This window comes from Prionailurus bengalensis, chromosome E1 (assembly GCF_016509475.1).
Source record: "Prionailurus bengalensis isolate Pbe53 chromosome E1, Fcat_Pben_1.1_paternal_pri, whole genome shotgun sequence".
Lineage (NCBI taxonomy): Eukaryota > Metazoa > Chordata > Mammalia > Carnivora > Felidae > Prionailurus > Prionailurus bengalensis.
This window is the reverse complement of record NC_057347.1, coordinates 51,322,689-51,350,581: the sequence shown is the minus strand read 5'-3', so window position 1 is coordinate 51,350,581 and position 27,893 is coordinate 51,322,689. Positions and strand designations below refer to the sequence as shown.

At 37.9% G+C, this 27,893-nt stretch overlaps 1 pseudogene; it reads left to right on the top strand.

Annotated features, from left to right (window-relative positions):
• Positions 1 to 22,616: 22,616 nt before the first annotated feature.
• On the top strand, positions 22,617 to 22,679 carry LOC122486208 (annotated as a pseudogene).
• The last annotated feature ends 5,214 nt before the right edge of the window (positions 22,680 to 27,893 follow it).

Here is a 27,893-nt window from a genome sequence, read left to right as displayed (position 1 = left end):
GGAACTCACATGAAACTGGCAAAATATAGGTCCCTTCAGCTATTGGATCTGCCTTGTCTATGTAACAAGGTCCCAACATCTGGTTTAAACTACTTGGCTCAGGCAACAGAATAATATCTGGCTTTCCAATCATTAGAATGCCATCATTTGGCCTAATGAATCGATCCAATTAGATAAGGGATCTCTATGCTATTGAACCATGGCTGTTACAGCTTTGCTGCAAAATCATATGTCCCTATAGTGCAGGCTAAGTGGTCTGCTAAATGTTTATTTTTCTTCATCAGTTTTACAATATTTTTCAATATATGGCTTATCTATTTATAAAATTGAATATATAATGAAGCATATAAATATTGTGTGTGCTTCTGTGCTTTCTCACTATCTGTGATCCTCCTTTTCCCATGGAATCAGCTCTACATTGCACTACTGAAGCGCTCCCCCCCCCCCCCCCCCCCGGAGCCATTCTAGATGCTTCACTTCTCTATCAGGTGGGCTCACCTGCTTGTTTTCCCTCAACATTGCCAGTTATTTATAACTATTACCCCTCAAATGCACCCTTTATTTCTACTTTGTCTGCTTTCACTACAGGCCTGGTCTTTGTAATCAGCGAGTTATAAACACTATATACAGTAGCTTCATTTAAACATGCTTCAAAACCCTCGTTGGAGTAAAACATGGGAGAAATCTTTCCTTGTGCAATTAAGGCAGATGAGGACTTAAACCATATGAATGTAAACTCTTGTGACAGGTGAGTGGGATGATGGCTCTCTCTTGATTGCCCTTCCCTTGACGGAAGTTTGTTGACTCTCAAAACATGGCAGCAGCTTGCTGCTAGAAACAGAGGTGAAAAGTAGAAGCATGTTAGAGACACCCAGAAGCAGATTCCTCCCGCACCCTCTCCTCAGCCGGTGTCCTCACCTAGTTACTGGCTTCTCTTTCGAAACTCTTGAAAGACTTGTTAAATGTTTCAACCTGAAAGGGGGGAAAAAAAAGATATATATATATATATATATATATATATATACATATATATATATATATATGAGCAAGGTCAAATGAAAATGGTAGTCAATGCATTTTGTAACACGTATGACAGGAAAGAAGCTAATTTTCTTAATATAAAAAACTTAATCAAGGCACCTGGGTGGCTCAGTCAGTTAAGCTTCCGACTTTGGCTCAGGTCACGATCTCACGGTCTGTGAGTTCAAGCCCCGCGTCGGGCTCTGTGCTGACAGCTCAGAGCCTGGAGCCTGCTTCTGCTTCTGTGTCTCCCTGTCTCTCTGCCCCTCTCCCGCTCATGCTCTGTCTCTCTCTCTCAAAAATAAATAAACGTTAAAAAAAAAAAAAAAACACAGTGAGGAAGGTCCGTTTGTATTGATATAGACCAACTTCAAAGATATAGTAAAAATTTGGAGTGAAAGAGAATATGTATAAAATTCCAGCTGTGTGAAAAAGGAAGGTTATACACATGTTGGCAGATATCCGTATTATTGTAGATTTTTATGTAAAAACTTTGTAGTAGTGATTGTATCTGAGGTAGGGAAATAGGAGACTCAAGTCATTGGCACAGAAAACGTGGTTTTCACTGAATACTTATTTGTGCTCTTCAGGTTTTTCACTTTTGCATAAATTAGTCTTTTAAAATTTTTTAAAAATACGTTATCTATATATTTATTTATATGTGATATATTTTGTATAACATATGCTCATTATATATAAGTATACCTAACATATCACATATAATAAAATATATACTATCTATAGTATATATCCATCTAGGGATTAGGAAGGAAAGAATCTGATCCAAAAAAAGGTACAACAAGACGGTGATGACTAATACTGGCTAATTTTCTATTCCCTTACTTCCAGTCAGCTGGAAATTTTCATTAAAAACAAAATAGCCTCTAATAGATAAACTTTATCTCTGATAGATAAAATAGATAAAAATTTAAGCCAGAGAAGATGACTTGTTTCCTTGGTGGGAGCAGAATTTCTGTGCTTAATATATTCTGCCTCATCTCTGAAAACCCTGAAGTATGCAGATAAGTGATGCTTTGATTCTTTGTTTTTATTTTTTGTCGTCAATTTTGATGAGTTTCTTCCCTCCAGCTCTTTTTCTATTCAGAAGGAAGATGTGTCCACTGATCTACTTCTGTTTTATTAGTTTCGTGTTTTGATTCAGTGAGCATTAAAATATTGCTTCATTATACAAAGGGGTCAGATAGAATTGCAAAAAGGAAGGGGCCACCCTTCATAAATAATACTGTCATTTCATGATGGCTGCATTCACCGAATGGCTAGCATCAGTCAGTTCAGCTAGTGGCCCCTAGCACGTGGATGCTTAATTAGTATAAAACCACACTTTTCAGGGTTTACTTTTCCAACCTTAGAGCCTAAAGTACTATCCCAGAAAGCAATTAGTTCTCCCCCTCCCCCTTTCTCTCTCAGTTGTACCAAATGCACATGACAATTAGAATCTCCAAAGTGTCTGGATATTCAGCCAAATGACTTTCATGACTCTTGTAAGTTGTGGACCCGATGTGCTCTGCCTTCATTTATCTCATTCCTCCTTCATTCATTTCCTTATTCTGATAAGTATAATGCCTTCCATCAGGCTCCTTTTTACCTTACCCACCCAATCCACCATAATTCAACTTCTAACCATCGAACTGCACACTTTAGGGCCCCCATTCCATCAATCGCAATTGACCTACATTTTCAAGCTTTTGAGGAAAGAGTTCTCCACCTTTATGTAACCAAAGTAAACCAAAGCCTGGCAGGATGGCTTCTCCCTTAGGCTTTTCATCTTTCAGCCTGGGAAGTACTGTGGCAAATGTCTTAGTCCTCACTACCCACTTCAGTACTTCTTCAGGTCATCATTTCTGCCATCAGCCTTCTCTTTCATCCTCCATAACTACTCCCATAAACCTTCACTCTTTTTCTCAAGCCAGCTCTACTCCACATTCTAACTTGATATCTTGCCCTTTGCTCATTAACTTCTTCAACTTCCTGCCCCCTACCCAAACAACGAATTGCATCTGTGCCCCTTCTTTTCTATCTTGGAAGGCCTGGAATCCCTTCTACAAACAAGACTTTTGCATACACCTTTTCTTTCCATTCCATTTCCTTCTGAGTTCAAGATGACCTCAGGAACATCAGGTTCCATTACTAGAGTGGCTCATTCCCAATTTCTCCTCTTCTGTGGCCCTTTGCTTCTGTTAGCTTAAACAAATAAACAACCAAACCAAACCAAAACAACAATAAAACACATGGGGGATAAAAAAAAAACCCAAACTTCTTTAACTCTTTGGTCTCCAATGGTTTGAGCCAGAAATCAAGCATTCTCATCATTGCCTCTGCTTGCTTATGCATACCATCAGCTCATTATCCATTTCTATAAAGCATTGCTTCTCAAAGTTTACAGTGCTCCTGGGGATTCTGCTCGGAAGCAGATTCTGATTGTGCAGGTCTGAGGTATGGCCAGAGTGTCTGCATTTCTAAGAAGCTCCTGGCACTGCTACTGATGCTCTCCAGACCCCCATGGTGTGGAAGACTAAAGATGCTTTCAAAATACTTGGTGAGATTTCAAGAGCAAATTTAAAAGAATATACATGATTATTTTCCATAGCTTTTATCCAATTGCTTGGAGAGAACATTCTAATCCTAACTCTGACAATGTCATCACCATTGTTTCATTGATCTAGGTGCTAAATTAGGTTTATTTACCCACATTATGTCATTGGTCTTTATAATACTCAGAATATATACTAGGAAAACTGGAGTTTAAAGAGGTTAAATGACTTATTTGTGGGCCAAGTTGACAAAAAAAGAAAAAAAATGGTTAGAATCATCATTGGTGGAAATAATTAATATTCTAAATATTTATTAATATCCTAAAATATTTTGAATGTATATCCAAGTTTCCCTTATATTTACCACCTTACTTTCTTTTTCTCGCCTATTTTATCTCTCTTCGCTAACAAGACTGGGTGTTAGAAAGTAACTTTTGTTTTTAGAGAAAAAAAAATACTTTCCATGTCTCCACAGAATGAGAACACAGGGAATGAAGCACTTAACTTGGCAATGTTCTCATAAATAACAATAAAGTTTGGTTGTGAGGTCAGATTGATTAGGTTTAAAACATGGCTTTGCCTCCTAATTTGTGACCAAATTATGTAACTTCTCTGTGCCTCAATTTTCTTGAAAAGGCAGGAAAATAATAAAATTTTCATTATAGGTTGTGACAAAGACAAAATTGAAATAAGACCTCTTATGAAATAAACTAGCATCTGGCAAGTGATTAATGCATCTCAGTAGTTACTACGCATATTATTATTACTGTTATTATTACTATTATTATTATGGATTTTAAAAAATTTCCTCCTGAGATAATGGCTGGGATTATGGTACTGAGACTGAAAGACATAATTTAGCCAAATGATCTATCATTTTGGTTTGCTAGTTCCGTCCACAGACTGAGTCTGCAGCACTCCCCTGGTACTTGAAATTCTGCAGACCAATTTCTCCTCCATCTCTAATCCTCTCCAAGAAGATAGAGAAGTTAATGAATTAGCTTGATCTATCTCCTTAAGCTTTACTGTCATCAGCAAATTGCCCTAAAGAATATTATAAATGGACTTTACAAATTAGAAATCATGACCTTAAATTACTTCCTTCCTCCCTCTATTCTCTCATTTCAAAAAGTTGCACATATACTACCAATCAACTTAGCTCTGTCAGACAAAATTTAATCAGGCATTTCTTATACGGAATTGTGTACAAAAACTCTTTAGTAGGATTTGTAGTTTTGTTTGTTAAGATTATCCAATGACTCCATTGTAACAATTATTTAGAGAAAAAAAAGAACTTGATCATCCTACCATTGAGAATTATTATAGGATTAGAGTCACTGATACTTTGAATCTTTGTGATTCTTGTTGATTTTGATGGGGTTTGGGGGTGATGGTGGGGTTCATGGGGTCCAGAGCCAATGGTCAAGAAAGAATTCTTGAAGACATCTTTGGTTCAAAAAGGTGATTTTATTAAAGCATGGGGACAGGATCCATGGGCAGGAAGAGCTGCACCGGGGTTGTGCAGAGTGACTGCTTATATACTGTGGGGTTTGGGGGGAAGTAAAGTCAAGAGAAAGTTTCTTAAAGGGATTTCCATGTGCTAAAGAGGATTTACAGATTACTGGAGGCCTAACTATTGTCAAGCTAAGGTTGTTTCCCTGTGCTGCGCACCCCCCCCCCCACAAAGCATTAAGATAGTAGGGAGTTCCTGATTAAGCTATTGATATTTGTAAACTGATGGAGATTATCAGTTGAACCATTGTTTACTGTCCTTTCCTTTGTTCTTGGGCAGCCAGGAGTGCCTGAGGAATATCACGCATATCCCACCTTGATAGTGGGGGGGGGGGGTAGTTATGCTAGCTTGTACTTGGCCCTTAGCTTACCTTATGGTCCCTCATCAATTTCATTTGGTAAATTGCCTGAATTTATATAATTGACAGACTAACATTTTTCTACCTAACTGTACAAAGAGGATTTATATATGTCCAAGAGGCATCTTTAATACTTACATAGATAAAAAAAAAAATTAGTAATGCCTCTGTTATCAAAGCAAAACGGTGATTTCTTTATACTGACACAGTAAATAAGTACATTTTTTTTAAACAAATGATAAATTTGTAAAGCTGGGATTGACCTGGAAGATAATGAAATAAAAAACTAATTTTTTTTTTCATTCAGTGAGCTTTAGAAAGTTAAGTGTCAGGGCACCTGGGTGGCTCAGTCAGTCGAGCATCCGACTTCAGCTCAGGTCATGATCTCACAGTTTGTGAGTTTGAACCACACATGAGGGCTCACTGCCGTGTTGCAGAGCCCATTTCAGAACCTCTGCACCCCTCTCTCTCTGCCCCTCCCCCACTCACGTTCTCTCTCTCTCTCTCTCTCTCTTTCTCAAAAATAAGTAAAACATTAAAAAGAAAGAAAGAAAAAGAAAGAAAGAAAGAAAGAAAGAAAGAAAGAGAAAGAAAACAAGCAAGCAGGAAAGTTAGGTGTCTTGCCCGCTGTCATGGAGAGGCAGTTAAGACAAATATAAGATCAATTTCTCTTTTTACTGTATGAACAACACTTCTGAATGCATGCTAACGTTTAATTTGACTTCATTTTAGCTATCATCTACAACTGGGGATAAAATTGACCTGGCAAAAGAATGCATCATTACCAGATGTCATTTGATTTTAATAAAAATGTGGTTTGTATTATTGTTTGTTTTGCCAGGGTGTGTTTTGTTTACAGCTTTCTTAGTTCACTTGGTCACTCCCTATGTGAATATCTGCTCAGGAAACACAGCTTTTGCTACTCTGGCATGGCCTATGTCTGCCCTCTGGTTCAGATTTCAAATGCATCTGCCTATGTAAGTTTCCTCTGCATGAACATGGTTACGAGTAGAGGCTAAATCTGGTTAAAGATGGAAAAAAGATCACATGCATATATTGTACTGCCCTCCAGATGCCTCAGTATAGTAATTTCAGGGAATAAAGGAGAGAAACGCAAATCTCACAAGAATAAAGAGAAAGTATTGAGACAAAACAAGTTAGAATTATAGGGCATCAAAAAGTAAGATAGAGTCCTGATAACTAACTTTGCAATGTCAAAAAAAGCTTAATTCTAATTTGATACTGGGACAAGCCCTAAAGTTACCTTGTGTACGTGGCAGAACTTCCCCCCGGTCTGGAATCAGCAGGAAAAGGCATTCTTGAGATGAGGGTAAAGGAAGAAGAATTGATCAATGGTTTGAAAAAGAAGATAGGGACAACCAGATCCTCTTGTCATTCTGACAGCCTGGAGGTCATCCCTGTGGTTGAATGTAGCAGGTGCATTCTCATAAACCAGCTGGGATCTGGCCTGGGAGACATCAGTTGATGAAGACTTCGTGTGGAAAACAGACGTTGATTACAAGTTTACATTGTAAATTTATAGGTTCCCAGCTTTCTTCTTTTTTATTTTTTTTTAGAGTTTATTTATTTATTTTGAGACAGAGAGAATATCCCAAGTAGGCTCTGCACTCACAGTGGTCTCATGGTTCATGAGTTCGAGCCCTCCATTGGGCTCTACACTGACAGTGCGGAGCCTGCTTAAGATTCTCTCTCTTGCTCTCTCTCTCTCCCTGCCCCTGTCCTGCTCGCTCGCTCTCTCAAAATAAATAAAATAAAACTTTAAAATACAGACAGACAGACATAGAACAAACTCATGGTTGCCACAGGGGAGGGGATGGAGGGATGGGCAAAATGGGTGAAGGGGAGTTGGAGATACAGGTTTCCAGTTATGGACTGAATAAGTCATGGGAGTAAGAGGCACAGAATAGGGAATATAGTCAAAGATGTTGTAATAGTGTTGTATGGTGACAGATGGTGGATACACTTGTGGTGAACACAGCATAGAGCATAGAGTTGTTGAACGGTGTTGTAGAGCTGAAACTAATGTAACAATGTGTGTCAACTGTATTCAAATTTTTAAAAACTAAAATAAGATAATAAATTATCAAATAAAATAGGTTGACTTTGGCGAAGAATTTTCCAAAACTCACAAAAGTTTTCAAACCAAATACCCAAGAAACTTGGTGAACTTCTAGAATACAAAACAAAATAAAAGTACCTAGGTACATTACTATAAAATGGATTGAAAAAATGTCTTAGAAGAAAGAACAGTAGGGATGCCTGGCTGGCTGAGTCAATGGAGCGTGCCAATCTTGATCTCAGCGTTGTGAGTTTGAGCCCCATGTTGGGTGTAGAGATTACTTTAAAAATACAATCTTTAGGGGCACCTGGGTGGCTCAGTTGGTGGAGCACGTGACTCTTGGTCTCAGGGTTGTGAGTTCAAGCCCCAGGTTGGGTGTGGAGATTACTTTAAAATAAAATCTTAAATATTTGTTCTAAAAGGTCATTTTAAATAAAGGAGAAACTTGTTAGGAAAGGTAAATCTGATGTAATGTAATAAAATGTGGAAATCTGAAAAAAATGGAGTAGTACCAAAGGTTTAGAAGTAGCCACTTTTATGAAGCTGGACACTTAATTCTTGTCAAAAACTGCATATTTTACCCATTATGCTAAATCAGGTTTATAGTATCTCATGTGGTTGTGAATCCCACTGTGTAACTCCTGCCTTCCTATTTACATACTGAGTGTAAAGAACCAAACAAGTGTTTTGACCTTCTGCATCTAAAACACCTGGGTTATTTGGGAGAACTTGAACTTGTTTTCCATGGGTAGAATTAACCAGGTAATTGCCTCCTGATCACAACACATGTCAACTCTAAATCTGGCCCCAGTCTTCGTGTAGCCTTTCCTGGTGGTTTCTTTCCAGCCTATCACTCACTACCTGGACTGTCTTAAGACATTTAAATGTTCTCCATTCTTTAAAATCTCTATTCACCACACCCAGCAGAAGCCATGTAATGGCAGTCCAAGGAGAGACCTGGAAGAAGGGAGGAAGTAAGACAGCTGTACTTTTGGACTCTAGAGTTAATTCAGGGGACCAGCTGCTGGAATCACTTCTTATTTTATTCCGGTGGCTTTTCTGGTGGAAGAGACACTGGTTTGGTCTCCTCCAGTAGAAGGTGAACATCTGGAGTTGATCTTTCTCAGTATTTAGGAAAGAATTGTCAGCAATTCACAACCACTCGTAAACGTTTTATGGAAGATGAGCACTGCCTGGACAGCCAGGACTAAAAACTCCTCATACCAACCTGACAATGGGCTGTTCCTCCCTAATGAGAACTTGTCGATTGCTTGATGCACTGGCCTGGCTTTTGATGCAGTTTATGTGGTTTCTGCCTCACAAATCAAAAGCTGGAGGTCATTCCCTGCTTGCAGTACATGAAAGAGCAGCTGGTTTTGCAAGAGAAAACCCAACAGCTATATACCTCTACTCACTGCTGTTCATGTTCTCATCAAAACTCACCTTTGATATGATGATATAGATATCATCTACCAAAGATCTACCAGAAATCATCTCTTGCTCCCCAGGAGAGAAGAACCGCACTCTATCTGGGCATCCTCAGCCACCAGCTTGTCTAATCTTCACACACCACCATCCTGACCTTGTGGGGCAAGGACTATCAACAGTGCTGGGCACTGGTAAAGCCAGCATCCCCTCTCCAGCTGATAACGAGGAGACGCATGAATTGGCCTTTTCAACCAACCTCATGGTGTCCAGCCAGAGTTTATCTTCAGTTTTAAGGAAGGAAAAGCTGAAGTTGGCTAAAAGCTTTTCTTTATTCTCTCTTCCCTTGATATCCTATAAGTCACCGGGGGAGCTGAATATTGCAAAATCCTGTCATGGAACAGCAGGCTGATAAACTGAAAAACAAAAACAGATGTGGAGCAGAGAAAGCTTCTGGACATTTGTTTCTTGCTTTGGACTGGTTCACATACTAAGACTCTTTAACCCTACTCCTACTCAGAAAAATCTAATATTTCCTCTGCCTCTGACTATCACAATCCTTGGATAATTCACATCTTTGGATACTCACCTCTCCCACATTGAAGTCAAAATAAAGTAACGGGAAAATGCAAAATAAAAATAATACGTGACATTTATTGCATGTGTATGTGCCAAACACTCTACAGGCAATATTTCGTTTAAACACAGAGGGGGCAGAGAGCTCATACCCTGGAGCCCGACGACCCAGAGTCAATTCCTGTTGTAGTTCTTAATAGCTGAGTGGCCTGGAGCAAGTTATTCAACTGTTTGTTGTCTCAATTTTGTCACCAGTGTAAGGGGAATAACAATACATGTATCTCCCTCTTTAAGAGTTAACACTTGCACAGTGCATAGAACAGTGTTTGGCACACCGTAAAACCTCAATACGTGTAAACTATTAACCTTATTGTAATGCAATGAAATAAGTAGTCGTATCAATCCTCAGTGAGATTAAGCCACATGTGAAATATGCAGAATGGAGATCAATCAAAGCCCTTGCCTGTTGGACTCTACACCCAAAGTAGTGAATCCGAATGCCACACAGTACAACCTTCAAGGCAAAACCACCCCCCACCAACCTAGGAACATCACAGTGATTTTTACATATGTGTGGGAAACAAATAGAATTCAGGCTCCAGTCTCACAGATTTGGATGTGAATTCTGCAGATTTCTTCAGCTTCTACTTGCTTCATGAAGGTACAATTGGTATTATCATTCTAGGATCCAAGAGATAGAAAAGACATAAGTTTTTCCAAGGGACTGATCTCTACCCTAAGAATGAAACAAAACAAAACAAAAACAAAACAAAAACAAAACACGACAACAACAAAAAACTTTAGCTCATCCTGTGGACGGACTAATTAGAGAAGGTAGATATATATCTTCATCCTGTTTCGCCTGGTATTTTTCACGTGGGAATCTATTGACTTCAAGTGACAGAAGATAGTATGAATGAAGGATAATTCATTCATAATGAATAAAGTATAAAGTACTTATTATGTGACAATGACAAGAATCCCCAGGAGAGGGTGTTTCCAGGTTAGGGTATTCGGTAACTCAAGGATGTTAATTCAGTATTTCAAGGATTTCCATTCTGCCACTTAACCGCCGTTAGCATATTCCCTTTTATTCCCAGTCTTGTCCTCACATGGTGGTGTGATGGCTGGAGCTTCAGCCTGATTTGTAACTGGGCCCATGACCTAAGCCAGCTGAGACACGTGACTCATTTCTGACCACTGGTATATAAAAGTGACATATGCCACTTTCTAAAGCAGCCTTTATTTTTACCTTTCTCCATTCTTTTTACACCCATTAGGGATGACAGAATGGAAATCTGGAAATAGCCTGGATTCAACATCAAAGGATCTACTGTATCCACACCAAATTGTCTAGTATTACATAAAAGAAAACGACACTGTTCTCTGACTTAAGCAACTGCTACTTTGATTCTCTTCTGCTTGTGTTCCAATCAATATCCTAATGATAGTGTCCCTGCTACGTTCCCCAATAACCTACACTCAACACTGCGGCTGGAATGATGGCTTAAGTTTAAATCAATTTCACTGTCCAATGGCTGCCATTGTTTTCACTGCACTGAGGCATTACATAGTCCCCTCTTACTTTTGATCTATATGATACCCCTCTGCTCTATACAAATTGTATTCCAGAAATCCTGACCTTCTTTTTGTTCCCAAGTGGAAAAACAAAACAAAGTACCACCAACAGAAATGTCAACCTCACTCTAGGCCCTTATTATGCTTCCTATTCTTTTTCTCTTTCCTTTCTTCCCAAGGACCAACCTCAGCTACCATCTCCTGAACGAGATATTTCTTGAGCATCCTTTCTAAATGACACTTCATCACCACTCAGTAGCACTGCTTTATTTGCTCATAGTTCTTAACAGCATCTCAAATTTTCTGTTCTAATCATTTGGTTACTTACTGGTGTGCTATGCCTTCTACCATTAAAATGTAAGCTCTTGGAAAACCAAGACCTCATATACCTAGACATATCAGTTCTGTAAAAGCACAGCACTACGTAATTTGTATCAACCACTTTTCACTTAGTTTTCTGGATCCATTTTCATGCCACTCCATAAGCATTCACATTGCTTGAGGGTACCTGTTAGCTGGAGCCTTATTCCATAAATAATTTTGTGTTCCTCCTCTCCATGTGATGAACATTTCCAATAGACCCCACACTTAAGTGCCTCTAGTAATCAGATACTAAGAGAATTCTTAAATAAAATCATAAAGAAACTTAGAAGGATTAGGCAAAAAGCAGCTAATTGGCAGAATAAACATCCAAAATGATGTCTAATTTGGTTGAAAATAACCAGGATCTACGGCATGACGCCGGGAAAGATTGCGGAAGTGCTTGGCTTCTGGCTTAATTTGCAATCCAACCTAAGGAAGATTGTTAAAATCCTCGTAAGTTGGATGGACCCTTTCAAATAAGTGCGTTGAGAATCTTAAGGTACAACAATTTCAAGTCAAAGTGGGAGAACTTTTCTGTGTGTTTCTGGTTATCTTTAAAAATGAATAACAGCTCTGCCCCTAGCACACTGGTCTGGCTGGAGAACAGAAACACTCCCAGCAAGTGCTTGTGTGAGGGCAAAACAAAGCTCAGAAAGTGACGAGGGAAAACCATCCTTGTCTTTTTCTGCATAATGACAATCCACTGGTTGCACTGATTTTCAAAAATTGATGATTTTATGATTAAAATGAATCTAAAGTAACACATCTTTAAATGCTCTCTTTCTTTATTCATTCATGTGACAACTGTCTTCTGTTTGCATGCTGTGAGATTGGCCACAGAGAACTAAAGCTTCCGTATTTGGATGATGAACAAAGGGATGTCCAACATAGAATGAGACGGTCTTCCTTGGAAATTCTACGTACCTGCACTAAGTCACAGAATTCTATAGAATTTCTCTGCCAGCTTTCTAATGTTTCAAGCCTGTTTTCACTCTATTATTTTTCTCTAAGCAGACTTAACCTTAGAAACCAAATAATGACATCCTTCCTAGAAGAAAAAAAAGTTTCCTCAAATTACTTGAGCGGACTTCCGTTGATGTTTTATTTTCAATAAACCTTGAGGCAAATAGCCACTTTTGAACCTTGCACTTTGGCCCCTGAGTTTCACAACCTGGCGAAAGATCAATACCAGAGTCAAAAGTGTCAGCAAAAATGAAAATGATATGCACAAATTGTTATTTATACAAGTCCCCTGATTTTGTTTACTGAGCTTAATATAAACTTTGTCTTTTGATTAAAAGCAAATGTTCAAGTTCTCTGTAGGGACCTGCTGTTCTAGATGATTATATCTTAAAAAAAATAATAAACCTGTAAAGGGCAAGAATTAACTGAAAAAGGCAGATCCCTCGCAGGAATTCCTTTGGTATTATATAGCAGAAGATAATGACTATGCCATGTTGGCATGTGGGCCAGAAAAAGAAAGAGAAGATCACAAAAGACACACTCCTTTACTTATGGAGGTCTTCTGAAATACATATCCTTCAAAACAATTGGTATAATATACCAAAAATAATAAAAGTTGTCCTTTTGAATTAGCTTTTCTCCTTCTTGAAATTTACCAAAATGAAGCGATCAAAGAAGCACACCAATATTGTCTTTGCTGATTACGGCACTTTATTCTTTATAGAAATAACAAAATTAAGAGTAAAAAATTAATAACCAGGTGACAAAGAAGTGGTTCTATTCATTTATTATAAAAAAATAAATCTACTTGTTATACTTATATAGACTAATTCAATGAGAAAATTAATGTCTTCGTGTATATAAAGAAGCAAGATACTAATACTACCCATACAGTGTGATTCACCATGTGTAAAATCTACCAATTATATAGACATTAATGTATACAAATTAATTGGCCTATTCTCTGGTATTGGATCTACAGATAATTTTCATTTTCCTTATTATGTGTTTTTATTTTTAAGTTTTTTCCAAAGAATATATATTGCTTTTATAACTAAGCAGTAGTTGTGAAAATGAATGTCATGCTGTTTAAAGTACTATCTAGACACAAAAAGAAAACCTATTGAGTTTATCAAGACCCTGTACGTTTCCTAGAGCCTAAAGAAGCATGTGGCAATGAATTCTAAACTCACTTGTTTCTTGTTCCTTTTGGGGGGTTCCCACTACCAAGAGAGTAAATCTCAACTCTTCAGTCCCAACTATTAATAAACACCTGTGACAAATTCAGTCCTGGCTCTACACATTGCTAAGAATTTCAGTAGTCTATAATTCTTGTCCTCAAGGAGTTTACAATCTCAGGAACACAGACTTACTACTGAAGTATTTACAGAATAATTAATGGACAATTTGTGTGGTCCTTACCAATTGTGCGGCCAGTTTCCTGAGTTTACTCCTCTTCTCATGTGATGTTAAAGCTTAAGAGAGTGGCAGGGATCTTGTGAATTAATTAACAAGAACAAATACAGTAAAGCCCCAGGTGAATTGTTTACATTGTATTCAGTGCAGCCCATACTAAATCATTTAAAACATGGAAGTGAAACGTGCATCTTCTATTTGATTTTAGTTGTTAGGGAATTAAAATTAAAATACCAGATTGTATCACTTAGCACAAGCTTAGGTATTCCAGTGAAGACGAAATATTAGATCAAAAAAGGATTCAATCTCAAAGTAGACACAATTTAAGCATAACCCGCTGTCAAATGTTTGGTGATTTATTTGTATCCATCACAGGAATGTTAAGCCCTGGTGAAAAGAATGTCTTTTATAAGTAACTCTTCTGAATCATGCCTTTGGTCCCATTGGTTATAACTTCACACAAGTTCTAACTTACAAACAAAACAACACACACACACACACACACACACACACACAAATGCATAATGAAAAAAAATGGAGACAAAATAAAAATTGGTGGGAAAAAAAGCTCAGTATCTGTAAGTAATTAAATATCACATTGGTTCCTTGGAATTGAGCAGGCAAGATCATGTTTCACTCCATTAATTTGTTCTTTTTACTGCCCACCATAGGAAACAAAGAATGGAAATCAGTCCCCAGATTTCCATCTTAAACTCAGAGCATCCTTACTAGTAAGATCGTCTTCTGTTACCAACTTTTTGATCGAAGATTGCAACCTCTCTGGTAATGATGTCAAGAAGAAATGTTTCAAAATAAAACCACAGTAAAATTTAACTTGTACCTGGAATAGAAACAACTGTAGGTTGACCAGTTGTATGGCTGTGTAAAACACAAAATGATTGCCCAATGGCTATTTCAGAATAAGATATCCCACATGTTACCCTGAATAGGATTTCAAAGGGAATCATAGTACATCTATTTAGCAACCTGTCATAAGTAGATGAGTACCTTCATTTGCTTAGTTGTCGTATTTTACTTTCAGTTTACATAAATGTGGGAAAATCTTACTGTCCCAATAACTTAATAGTTTCATATTTTTATTTTTCTACGTGAAAAGGAATAAGTATAATTACAAACATGCACTGAAAGCAATAACATTTATTTCACTTGACCTTGAATCTACCTCTGCTTAAACAGAAGTCCCTTCCGATACGAAGCAGTAAGTCAGAAATGCACAGCTGAAAATTCGTTTCATTTGTTTTAAATGGAGTGGCCAACTGGATATTCCTCAGAGTGACATTAATGGGTCACAAGCATTAGGTGGCTGTGCTGTCCAGAGAAAAGCTTCCAGCTTCCTTGGTGAATGCCTCGCTTTTTTTATAAACCAGAACCCAGTGCTTCTTTCCTTACAGCAACCGGCCAAAACATCTGCCATAGTCTAATAAAAAGATTTCCACATTTTGTTTTATTCCACTTATCATCTGACCAATGGCAGAGTGAACTGTAGAGTAAGGGAAAAAATGGAGTGCTAGGGATAAACCATATGCAGATGAGCTCAGAGAGAAGGCCATGTAGTGTATATACTGCCAAGTACCTGTGAATACTTAATTTTTTAGCATTGCTTTGCCTTTTACTAGTAAGAAAGTTGCTTGTAAAATAAACCACACACACTGTCGGAACTCACAATTGGAACATTTAAATGATTATTTGCTTCTCTTTCTACCAGCTTGTAAAACATTATTTTCTTATTCTTCCTTAAATAGCCTGTGCTAATTACATACCATGACCCCTGCCCTCCAAGTGCCTTCATTTATGGCAGCACATTCCTTTCCAGGGCAACACATTGGCCAGGTTTATAGGATGCGGCTACCAGGCCTTCCACCCCTGACTCCTGCTTCCCTAGGTCATAAGTCTAACTCACCACATACAACTCAGCGAAAATTTTCATTTCTTCATGAGAAGTACATAACTCAGCTGACTCCCAAGGAATGAATGCAAAAGTGATAGCAAGATCGCCCTTTGGAATATCAAGCATGTCAATTCGGAAACATTTTTGTGATTTGTTTCACCCCCAAAAAAGAGAGAAAAACAACATTGTAACCTAGGACTCTGTAGCTGGTTTACCAATGTGGAGCCATTTCTAGAGGGATTATGTAAACAATGCTTGAATTGACTTCCTTAGCAGACTGCAGGTTGGAAGTTTAGAAACTGCGTTGAATTGTCAGTCAAGCATGATGTGAAACTGGCAACGAGGTGAGAAGATGTGAGTTAGACCCCGTGTGTATCTAAAGGCATCCAAATAAAATGTTTTTCAGATGAGGCTGTGCTTATCTTTCATTTTCATGTCTAATGCAAGTTTGGAACTCTTCTAGCTGTTATGCATTTGGCCAAGTATTGAATTTAGCACCCCTCAATTTAGAGTAAGATCAATTGAGACAAATAGACCTAGCAAAGAGAGATTATTATTAAAACAGAATCTCATACTTGAATTATTTGGGAAAAACTCAACATGTCTGTGCAGAGGGGCATCTAATTTAAACCAGTATTTCTATCACTCAAATTCTGAAAAATGTATCTGAGTTATTTGTTTATTTCATATTAAGCTGTTTAAGGAAGTTGAACTATTCAGATAATCGCTTGAAGCCCTTAATACATTTTCAGAAACTGCCTGTGTCTATAACATAAGCATACATGATAATGTAGTCAATTGCTCAATGAATAACGTTGGTACTTTTCATGCAATTATGACTGAGAAAGAAACATACAACCAAGCTGGAGAGTGTTTGGCATCCTGTTGTGTCGATATATGCAAATATATAAAACCACGTATTGTTCATCATTGTAATAATGTCTCTATTACAACTAATACCTCCACTAAGAAAACAAGGATGTGAGAATTTAAACTTAAATTTAATTAATGAAGCTATTTTGTACAAGAAATAATACAATTCATATAAAAGTATTTTCATTTAAGTATGTTAAAATCCAGATTTACACAAATTATAAATAAGTACTAGGTAATAATTCATTTATTACCTGGTACTATGATTAATATTATCAGGTATTATTATTATTATTATATTCTTCTTCTGTTTAATAATATCATTACCAGGTAATAGGATCTCTGGGTAATTTCATTAAATAGTAAATGTCTAATATACGTTGAAATAATATATTTGCGTATTTAAGTATATATAACAATGGAATATTACACAGCCTTGAAAAAGGATGAGATTGAGCCATTTGCGACAACATGGATAGACCTAGAGTGTGTTAGGTTAATTGGAATAAGTCAGCCTGAAAAGACAAATGCTGTATGATTTCACTCATATGTGGAATCTAAAAAAGCAAAACAAATGAATAAACAAACAAAAAGCAGAATCAGACCTATTAACACAGAGAACAAACTCATGGTTGCCAGAGGGGAAAGGGTGGGATTATGGGCAAAATGGGTGAAGAGAGTGGGAGGTACAGGCTTCCACCTATGGAATGAATAAGTCACAGGAACCAAGGGCACAACACAGGGAATACACTCAACGCTTTTAACAATGACATTGTTTGGGGACATATGGTGGCTATAATTGTGAGCACAGCATAAGGTACAGAGAAGTTGAATTTCTTGGTTGTACACCTGAAACTAATGTAACATTGTGTGTGTCAACTATATTCAAATAAAGAATTTAAATATATATATATACACACACACACACGCACATACATATGTGTGCGTATATTCTTATATACAACTCACCACAATTTGATTTAGAAATAAATTTCCCACGAGGGGCATCGTGTACATGTTAAATGTCTTCCTTATGGTACTTGACTCAGCCTTCAAAGCTTTTTTCACAGGAGCATTGTTACATGTGATGACTTCCTTATATAGACAGAGACCTCTTTGCTCGTCATCTCCCTGATTACGGTAAGGAGGACAAGCGTTAACATCCTGGGATGCTGTTCTTAGGATGACTTGGAGTCCTTCTCCACCCATGTGCGGGTACTGTGGGCTCTCAGAAAAGAGACCATTTACTTGCCCTGTTGTCAGCGCATCTGGAAGCCTTGTCAAAACAATATAATTTTACTTTGTAACTTTTTGACATTGGTATTTATTGCACCTGTCTTTGGGCATGATTTATGACCTGTCTGGTGACTATTTCTCCTCAAGTTGGAGTTTACAATACGGGATAAGTGAACCATTTAAAGGTCTGTGTATGCTTCAACGTGGCAAATGGACATTTTTCACGCATCCCTCACCTTCTCTCCTCCCCTCTCTCAACTTCATTATCACCACCTAAACAGCCACTGTGATACACCATTCACTCAGTTCTTCAGAGAAAGAAAGAGAAAGATTATGTAAGACTACATTTTCCACAATCTCTTTCGCAGGGGAATTATGTGTGGATAAATTCTAATGAGTGGCAAGAAAATTCACCATAGGGGAGGCATCCAATGGAAAACATGTGCTTGTTGTCAGGAGGGCCCAGTGACCTTTTGTCTTTGTAATGGTATCCTGGCTGGGACTCATCAGTGTTCCTATCTATCACCAGAAAACACACTTCCCATTGGCAAAATTGCACATATTTTAAAGGCAGCCATTCTAATTAAATTGCTTAACTAGGCCGCAATCAAGAAACCTTTTCTTCCTTGACTATCCCCTCCGGGTCTTGGGATTAATTTACAATTGTTTAGCCATTCTCCTTAATCTCATAAAGTACGCACTCTAGATGTGTTTTTGTGTTCCATGTTTTCATGATAAAACGTCTGTAAACCCTTCAATTTTTATTCTCCCAAGGTCCATACGAGCATGATTTATTTGGGGGAAATTCTATAATTACTAAGGAAATCTAACATTTTTCAAAAAGAGTTAGAAATATGTAAATAGAATCTGTTTCCTTGTCTGTTTCCTCGTAACTGCAAACTCTTTCTCTTCATAGAACCTCATGGAAAACTGCATTATCTTAAAATAACATGAAAAGGGATGCATGCCATTGTACAGGTGTAAAATTTTTGCACTTAAAAATTAAAGAAAAAATTAAAACTTAAAACCCTTTATATGATCATTTAAAGGGTTTTCTCTTTGTACATATACAGTGTTCATATACAATGTTTGTGTCTAATTTTAAATTAGTAATGCTTTTGTACACTTCTGAGATGGACCTAAAAACTCACAATTGTTTACTGTGCCATTATATTACTTCAGTGATACTTGGCATCAGTTTCTACAAGTTACCCTTACTTTAATCATATAGCTAACATACACTTTAAAATATCTAGTCTAGGGCGCCTGGGTGGCTCAGTCAGTTAAGCATCTGACTCTTGGTTTTGACTCAGGTCATGATCCCATGGTTTGTGGGTTCATGCCCCATGTTGGGCTCCACGCTTACGGTGCAGAGCCTATTTGGGGTTCTCTCTCTCTCCCTCTCTCTCTGCTCCCCCCCCCCCGCTTGCGCTCTCCAGATAAATAAATAATTTAAAAAACATTAAAAATAGCCTATATTTTTAAATATACTTCAAATATTCATTACAGAAGCTACTCAATCATAAATAAGGTGAACTTCATTCACTCAAATAATTCGATCTGACAATTGCAAACTCTGTTTTAAGTAGATGATTGGTAAAATTTTTTATACACCAGTAATTCAGACAAAAATGACACCTTTAAAAAAGGCATTAATATTTCCTTTCTTTGCTAACTCCTTACAGCTGCAGCTTTTTTTATTTTTATGTAGGCAATAGTTTCTGCAGCAAAGAACCCTGTATGTCTGAGCTCCTCACGTTTCTGTATTGCTCATCCCTCCAACAGTGTCCCAAGTATTTTAACATTTTAACCCAGAAACGATAATCTAACCCTTGAATCATCTGTGTTGTACTCCTTTGACTACTCTCAAACTTGTCCATATCATTGATTTGTCATTTCTATTGTTACGGGACCCAAAAAGGATAAATCTGTCAGATCGGAGTGTAGATGGACCATTATGTTCTGGTTCGTGCATCCAACACTTACATATAAATCAAACCTTGTAGTTCATAGATTGTTCATCTATCTTACAGTGTCATTCAGTGTCTGGCCCAGATTTTCTCTGGACAGCTAAACAAAGACTACTCCTTACCATCTTCTTTTGGTGCAATTATGTTTTACTCCTATAACACTTCTGCAACCATCTTCCTTTTTAGAAGACCGGGGCCTGTGCGTTTTGACAACTGGAAATGACACGGGGACACTTTTGTGAACTATAATACTTACGTCATTGGGGTTGGAGTGTATTACTAGTTGTTCAACTGTCAGCCCTTGCCGTTTCTTGTTAGTCCACCTTCAATCCAGAAAAAATGAGAAGTCCCTCTCTACTCAGTGATACAATTTCCTTCTTGAACCTACTCATCCTTAACAAATTGGAGTCTGCCAATGGGTTGCCAAGCCAGTGACATCAGCACTGGCAGGACATTAAATCGAGATTAGAAATGGCCCCATGACATCATCCTCTTGTTCCTATCGAACAGATGGTTTCTGTATATTGTGCAATTTTAGATCATTATTCATGGTTTGGGTCAGTATAATTCAGGAAGCCAAAAAACTGCCAAGAAAAATTGACCTGGAACCAGTTCAAAGACTCAAAATTATTTTATTGATTAGACGCCTGAGTTTCCATTTTCCAGAAGGACATCATGAATCATCAATACATGATAATACCTGAGTCATTTTAGCATCCGTGATGTTTAGAACTTCAAAACAAGATAATCTTTGAAGGGTTAACCTTAAAGAAGCATGATAATAAGATATCTAAGGAACTTTGTTGGGTACAACTGAACTGGGGCCAGAAACTATTGACTGAGGCAAGTGGTTTGTTTGAACTGGATGGTTATTTATTTTCACCTTATACTTGTTGACTTCATATCCTCCCTTAAGCTCAGCTCAGAGACAGTGAAGAGGTATGTTTTAAACAAGCCAGACAGGAAGCTATTTTGAAAGGCCTTGTTCAGGCATTATACCAAAGCAAGAAGATAAAGCACAGATTTGGCTGGCTGAGGACTTGGAGAATAAAATCATGTTCAAAACAAAACAAAACCTAAATGTGTTCGGAGTAAGCTTTATAAGAGACCACAAACTCATATATTCTTTCTCTAAGAATCTGGAAGGAATTTCAGTAAAAATGTGCTTTATTTAGAATAAGCATTAGAAATTTTTGGAAGATATATCCTATTATGTTATCACTGCCACAGAGCACGTCTCTTGCATGGATCATTGCCACTTTGTTCCTAAAAAAAATCAGTGCTAGGGGCACCTGGGTGGCTCAGTCGGTTGAGTGTCTGACTTTGGCCCAGGTCATGATCTCATGGTTTGTGGGTTTGAGCCTTGCATTGGACTCTGCTGATAGCTTGCTCTGAGCCTGGAGCCTGCTTCGGATTCTGTGTCTCGTTCCCTCTCTGCCCCTCTGCCACTCACGCTCTGTCTCTCTCTGTCTCTCAAAAATAAATGAATGTAAAAAAAAAAAAATCAGCACTATGCCAAACTTCTATCGATCTGAGCTGCCATCAAATACACTTCCTGCCGTCTCAGTGCTGTTCCAGCCTCTGATTATGTTCCTATCTTACTTAAAATAATTAAGACCCTTATTACCACCCTCTTATCTGAGGATAAATTTTACATTAAGAAAATAAGATCTTTGACTCTTTCTGTGTGGGCTATTTCTTCCAATTTCCCTCAAAACTGATCTTAGGGATAAATCACCTGGTCTTTAAGAAGGTGTTAAATTCTCATGATTCTGTTTACCTTATATACATTCATTTATTTGCAGCTAGTATAGCTTAACCATCACACCGCAAAATTTTGAGTCTCTTGACTCTCTTCTCTCTTGATGTTCTTTTTTTAAAATTTCATTTCTAGGTCCTGTTGGATAGAAATGCTGGTGGTTATAGGAATCCCTGAAAGTAAGAATACAATTTCTTATAGAAATGTTGAAAATGTATTCTATACACTCAAAGATGATAATCAGCAATGTCCAATTTTTACTGCAACATGACACAGCACCTTGTATAACTATAATGTACTCCAACCATAATATGCTGGAAACCTTCCTTTTGTCAAAGAAACGGCCAGTTTAATCAATTTTATAGTTCCTCACCCAGGCATCTGCTCCCCACCCCCATGCCCAATGATGTAAGCAATAACAGCATTACATTGAATTAACCTAAGTTCCACATGAACTAAGTCTGAAAAAGAAGCAAAATTGTTAAATGGTAGTGGTGACTGGGGCAGGGTAATGTAGGAATTCTAGAAGCTTCTTTAGGAGCTCTTCTTCCAGAGGCTGCCATAGCTCTGAGGGGGAATTGAGCAGATGCTTATGAATGAATTTTCTTTTTTTCCACCTTTTTTCTTTTTTCTTTTTCTTTTTATAGCTGAAAGGACGCCGTGGGGGCTTGTCTAATCTCTCAGCTCTGTCTCTCTCAATACCACAGCTATTGGAGTTATCACTAGAAAATATACCAAGATATTTTTTCCCCCTGGGATATTCTGTTTGTCTCTTTGGAATATAGAGGTCTTATGTACTCATACATGTCCTTCCCAAACCTTTAAAACACCTTGGATTGTATTTAGGTAGATACAAGAATGTTGTTCTTTTGGTGGGATTCTGTAGGAACTGGGACCTTGCTCTAGCTATCTGTTCTGTGACTACAGATGATCCCTGACGTCGACTGATTCGCCTTTACAATGATGCAGAAACATACACACGCAGTAGAAACCACACTTGGAATTTGGAATTTGGATCTGTTCTGGTGCTTGCTTCGGCAGCACATATACTAACATTGGAACGACACAGAGAAGATTAGCACGTTCCCCAACCCCCCCCCACCCCCGCCCCCGCATGGATCTGATTCTAGGGTCTGGTGAAATGCAGCACAATCCCGTCTCCTGAGGGCCTGCCACCCCCAGTCAGCCCAGTGATCAGGGGGATTGACAACCAGCACACCAACAACCATTCTGTTTGTCACTTCTAGTCCAGTGCTCAATAAATTACATGAGATCCTCAGCTCAACATTTTGTTGTGAAATAGGCTTTGTGTTCGATGATTTTGCCCAACTGTAGGCTACTGTAAGTGTTCTGAACATGTTTAAGGTAAGCGAGGCTATGGTGTTCGGTAAGTTAGATGTATGGAGTGCATTTCTGACTCACGATATTTTCAGCTTACAATGGGTTTATCGGGACATGGCCCCATTGTGAGTGAAGGTGTGCATTTAAAAACTCATGCAACTTACTATTTCCTTATTTTCCACTCACGTGACATGCCCCTTTCAGTCTTCAAAACGTAGGGGTACTGCATAGACACAGATCTTTCTTCCTTGTTTCAATAGAAGGCAAATCACGCAGAACGTTGTACTTGCACAGGAGAAATGAAACACATTCCTTAGTTGATAACATGTTTTGACATACAAACAGGTGAGAAAAGAGAGAGAAACACACTAAAGGAATGTTTCTGTGAATGACTTCTTCAGGATTCCTCCGAAGAGCTGCTCTAAAGATATACAGCTCTAGGTTTGAGGGAAGGTAGACATGTTTACATGCCATTTCCCCCCACCAAGTACTAACTGATAAGCTGTTGTAGATCCTGCTTTCTGTGGAACTTCACGTTTTGAGGTACAAGAAAGAAAAGGCTAAATAGAGGAGTGTTTTATGTTACACCTCCCCCTTGATCATTGAATAAATAAATATACACTGTAATACTTTCCTTCCAAGAGCCAAAGAAAGGCCCTTATATTTTGGAAAAGCCTTGGTAACAGTCATGTGTCTGTGGAGACTGAAGTCGTTCTCTGAATGGTCAAAGTAGATAAACATTTCAGTATAGGAGGAATCTTCTCAACAAAGTTCATGTTCTATCTTATTATCTAATCCGTGCTGAACATCCAAAGAGATCTGAAAAAAAAAAAAAAAAAGAAAAGAAAAGAAAACCCAGAACCCAAACCAAACACCACCAAAACTCACTTCTCTTCCTTCATCACGACCAACTGCAGCCAAAACATGTCTGCAGTGAGGAAAATATCTGCAGCCTCCAGGAGCTTTGATATAATCAAGGCCAGTGAGATGTGCCAGACCCTTTCCCTTTTTCCCAGATGGTGGAGTTTGCTACTTTCACATTTGGCTTTTAATGGACAAGCGAGGAAGCCTGCCAGGAAAGCAGGCGAACAAGCTAAGAAAACAAACAAACAAAAGCAATCACGCCCTAGACGCGGAGGCCAATGACAGGTATGATTGATCAGGTGTCCAGCTGGAAGCTGTCACCACCAAGTTGAGAGAAACAGGCAGAGCTTGGCGTGTTTCACGGGCCAAAGATTATCTTGGGGTATTAGGTAGGCAGCATTCTTCAGCAAACAAAGAAATTGAAAGGATGGAGTTTGCTTTGCTCGAGCCACTCGCCCAACCGAGCTGTTTATTACCACATGACTCTCCTTATATAAGGGATACTTGAAACTAGTCTATTTCCTCTTGGAAACTTGTTGGAGAAAAACATACTGCACACCGCTGTATTCTCCTTTTGTCTGTATGTGCATATTCAAACCTAGTACTTTCTTGCGTTAAATGCACATTTTGACGCACAATAACTTTAGCAGTATACCGTCCATCAGGAGGCACACTTGAATCCAAAGACTTAATGTTCTAATTATGGCATCATTTCCTTGTTACTTGAATGAGGAAAATAGAAACCCCCATCAACTCTACAGTATTGTCTTTAGAACCAGCTGCAATAAAACCATATTCGCTTGATGTTAACATGCCATGGATTATAATAAGGCTCGTACAAAGCTTTTGAATAAACAACACCTTTTAGCATATTAAAAGTAAGCACGTCGATTTTAAGATGCACCCAATTAGCTGAGAAATATTAAAATGTAAATACGAGGTACACATTGCAATCAAGGAAATAGGATATATTTGAAAACATTTTATGAGCCGCAAAACGCTAGAAACATGGATGGTATTACTAACAATTGGGTCATAATGAAAACACGTTAATAATATGGAATTATTAATACCCTGGTTGTTATAAAGGCAGTAACTTTGAATAACATAAACTCTTCACATATTCAAATTGAACTTGAATTCACAATTACTAAAAAAGAAAATAATGGAAAATAAACCCCTGACAAATTTGATTTCATCTGAACATAGGAAAGCATCAGTGTAACAAATATCTCCTAAAAATTTCAATCTCATTTCATTTTCACCAACACACACACATTTTGTGAACAAATTACAGAACTTAAGCTATCGTATTCATTCCTTGCTTTTGGCAAGCACACAGTTTCTATTTACAAGTGCAGTATTTGTTTTCAAATACTCAGTATCAAAAAGAAGATAATCCGATGATGTATGATTGACAGCGATACTGGTTATTATCTTGACAGAATTGTATGGTTTTTATTTTTAACTGTAGATTAAGCAAATTGTCTCTCCAAATTTGTATGAATTAGGATTCACACAAATGGTGTAAATTCTTTAACAAACTTTATAAAGCGTTGTCAAAGTTTTTATATTGTTAGCCATTTTTCCAGGAATCGAAAAATGACATTTACATTGGACAACTGTTTGTTTTAACTGCTACTTCATAGCTTTAAAAATAAAAAGTCTTTCTTATCAGTAGTTTGAGAATCAGCACAGGCTTTCTGTAATATTTAACACACTCTAGCAAGTAGACAGCATGGGTTTGGAGGAGGAAACCCTAGATAAGTATTTCCTTAACTATCTCTCCAAGGCACGAAGCATACTTTAAAAAAATGCTTGTTTTATCTTAAACTTTGTCTCTGTCATTTTATGGGATATAAGGAAATTATTGGAAGTGGAAGATGAAGAAACAGATCATCAATATCTTTTCTGTGTGACCAAATTCTGATCTCTTGCCAAAATATTTTGGTAAAACACTGGTAAATGGGAGGCCATGGGTATATAAGAAAACTATTTCCATAGATCAGTGGTTTCCAAACTTGGCCCCTCCCCAGAATCACCTGAGACAGATGAAATACATCCAGAGTTTCTGGTCTACTTTGGGAGATTCTGAGTAGTGGGTCTGGGAGGGTCCCAGGAAAATGTGTTTTTAAAGTTTCTCAGGTGATTCTAATTAGAGCTGGAGACTGCCGCCATACAATTCAAATGAACTTTCCGGACTCATTAATAATGTAACAATATGGAAAAATGTTATTTCTTTAGCAGGAGATTTTTTTTTTTTTTTACTCTTTTATGTTGCAAGAATATTTGATAAACTGCTTGGCAAGGGTGGAGTAAATGCTCAGGGGAAGTGTTTAAAGAACAAAAGATGGTCCTTGGCTACATTCCAAACTTTCGTCTGCCAAATGTGGTACATAAAGTAAGGGTATGAGATGAATTATTTTGGAGAAAAAAGAATTAAAAAAATTTGTTTTTCAACATTTATTTGGTTTTGAGAGAGAGAGAGAGAGAGCGGGCTAGGGACAGAGAAAGAGGGGAATACAGAATCCGAAGCAGGCTCCAGGCTCTGAGTTATCAGCACAGAGGCTAATGCGGGGCTCGAACTCATGCACCATGAGATCATGACATCATGACGTGAGCCGAAACTGGATGCTTAGACTGAGCCACCCAGGTGCCCCAGAAAGGAGAGCTTTTAAAAAGAGAAGAAAATAAAGGTAAAAGCAAAGCGTTCTTAGTTGAGCACCTGGTGCCTAAATATTTACTAAACTTAGTAAATATTGTTATTACTATTACTATAACTGTTGTTATTACTATTACTATATCTGTTGTTATTACTATTATTACCTCTAATACAGTATGTGGATAACCTAAGTCTGCAATATATTAGGGTCTAAAGATCTAGTTTGGAAGTTGTCAACGGCATTTACATTAATTAAAACTATACTCTTCAAGAGGATCAAGTGTAATGACTAGCAAAACCCGGTGACCATTGACCATACACATGTGAGGCAAAGAGAATTAAAGGGAAGCATTTCCTCTAGGTAATTTGTCAGCACAGTGGACCGTCTCTCTCAATTTAAAGCTGAATCACAACTACCCAACGTACCCCCAAACAATAATGAATCTTTGGAAATGACAGAAAATGTTTCACAAGGAATGATTTCATACTTGAGCGTCTTCGGGAAACTAGAGTTAATGGTAGTTTAATAATGATTATTTGAATGTCAAAGGACAGACCAATGGACTCTCTTTAATATTGCTAATTTCCTTTCTCCCCTTCCCCCCACCCTTGAGTGGAAGGTACTTTATTTTTAACCATTAATTTTTTTTAATCTTTATTTATTTTTGAGAGACAGAGTGCAAGAGGGGAAGGAACAGAGGGAGAGGGAGACACAGAATCCAAAGCCGGCTCCAGGTTCTGAGCTGTCAGCACAGCCCAGAGTGGGCCTCGAACCCATAACCTGTGAGATTATGACCTGAGCCGAAGTCTGAGGCTTAACTGACTGAGCCACCCAGGTGGCCCTATTTTTAACCATTTAATTATATTTGGAAAATAAGTCCTATACACTGTTTTTAAACCTTCAATTCATAAACTACTAACCAGATTTTAGGTTCTAAGAGCTATTGTATTGAAAATATATAATCCTCGGGGCACCTGGGTGGCTCAGTCGGTTAAGCATTCAACTTCAGCTCAGGTCATGACCTCACTGTTCGTGAGTTCGAGCCCAGAGTCAGACCCTGTGCTGACAGCTCGGAGCCTGGAGCCTGCTTCGGATTCTGTGTCTCCCTCTCTCTCTGCCCCTCCCCCGCTCATGCTCTCTCTCTCACTTGCAAAAATGAGTAAATGTTAAAAAAATAATAATACAAAGGAAAATTAAAAAAAAAAGAAAAGAAAATATAGAATCCTCATAGAGCAAGGAATAATAAAGATTTTCACTTTTACAGACTGTTAACCAGGGAAGGAGGATGCCACCAAAATGGGTCATGCTTGCGACTCTCCTCATTCCCATGCTTCAGATTCCTGGAAATATGGTTATGGTGTCATACACTGCGTAAGTGAACAGGGCCCTTGTTGTTAAGACAAAGCAGGGAGCAAAAACATTGTCAAAATAGTG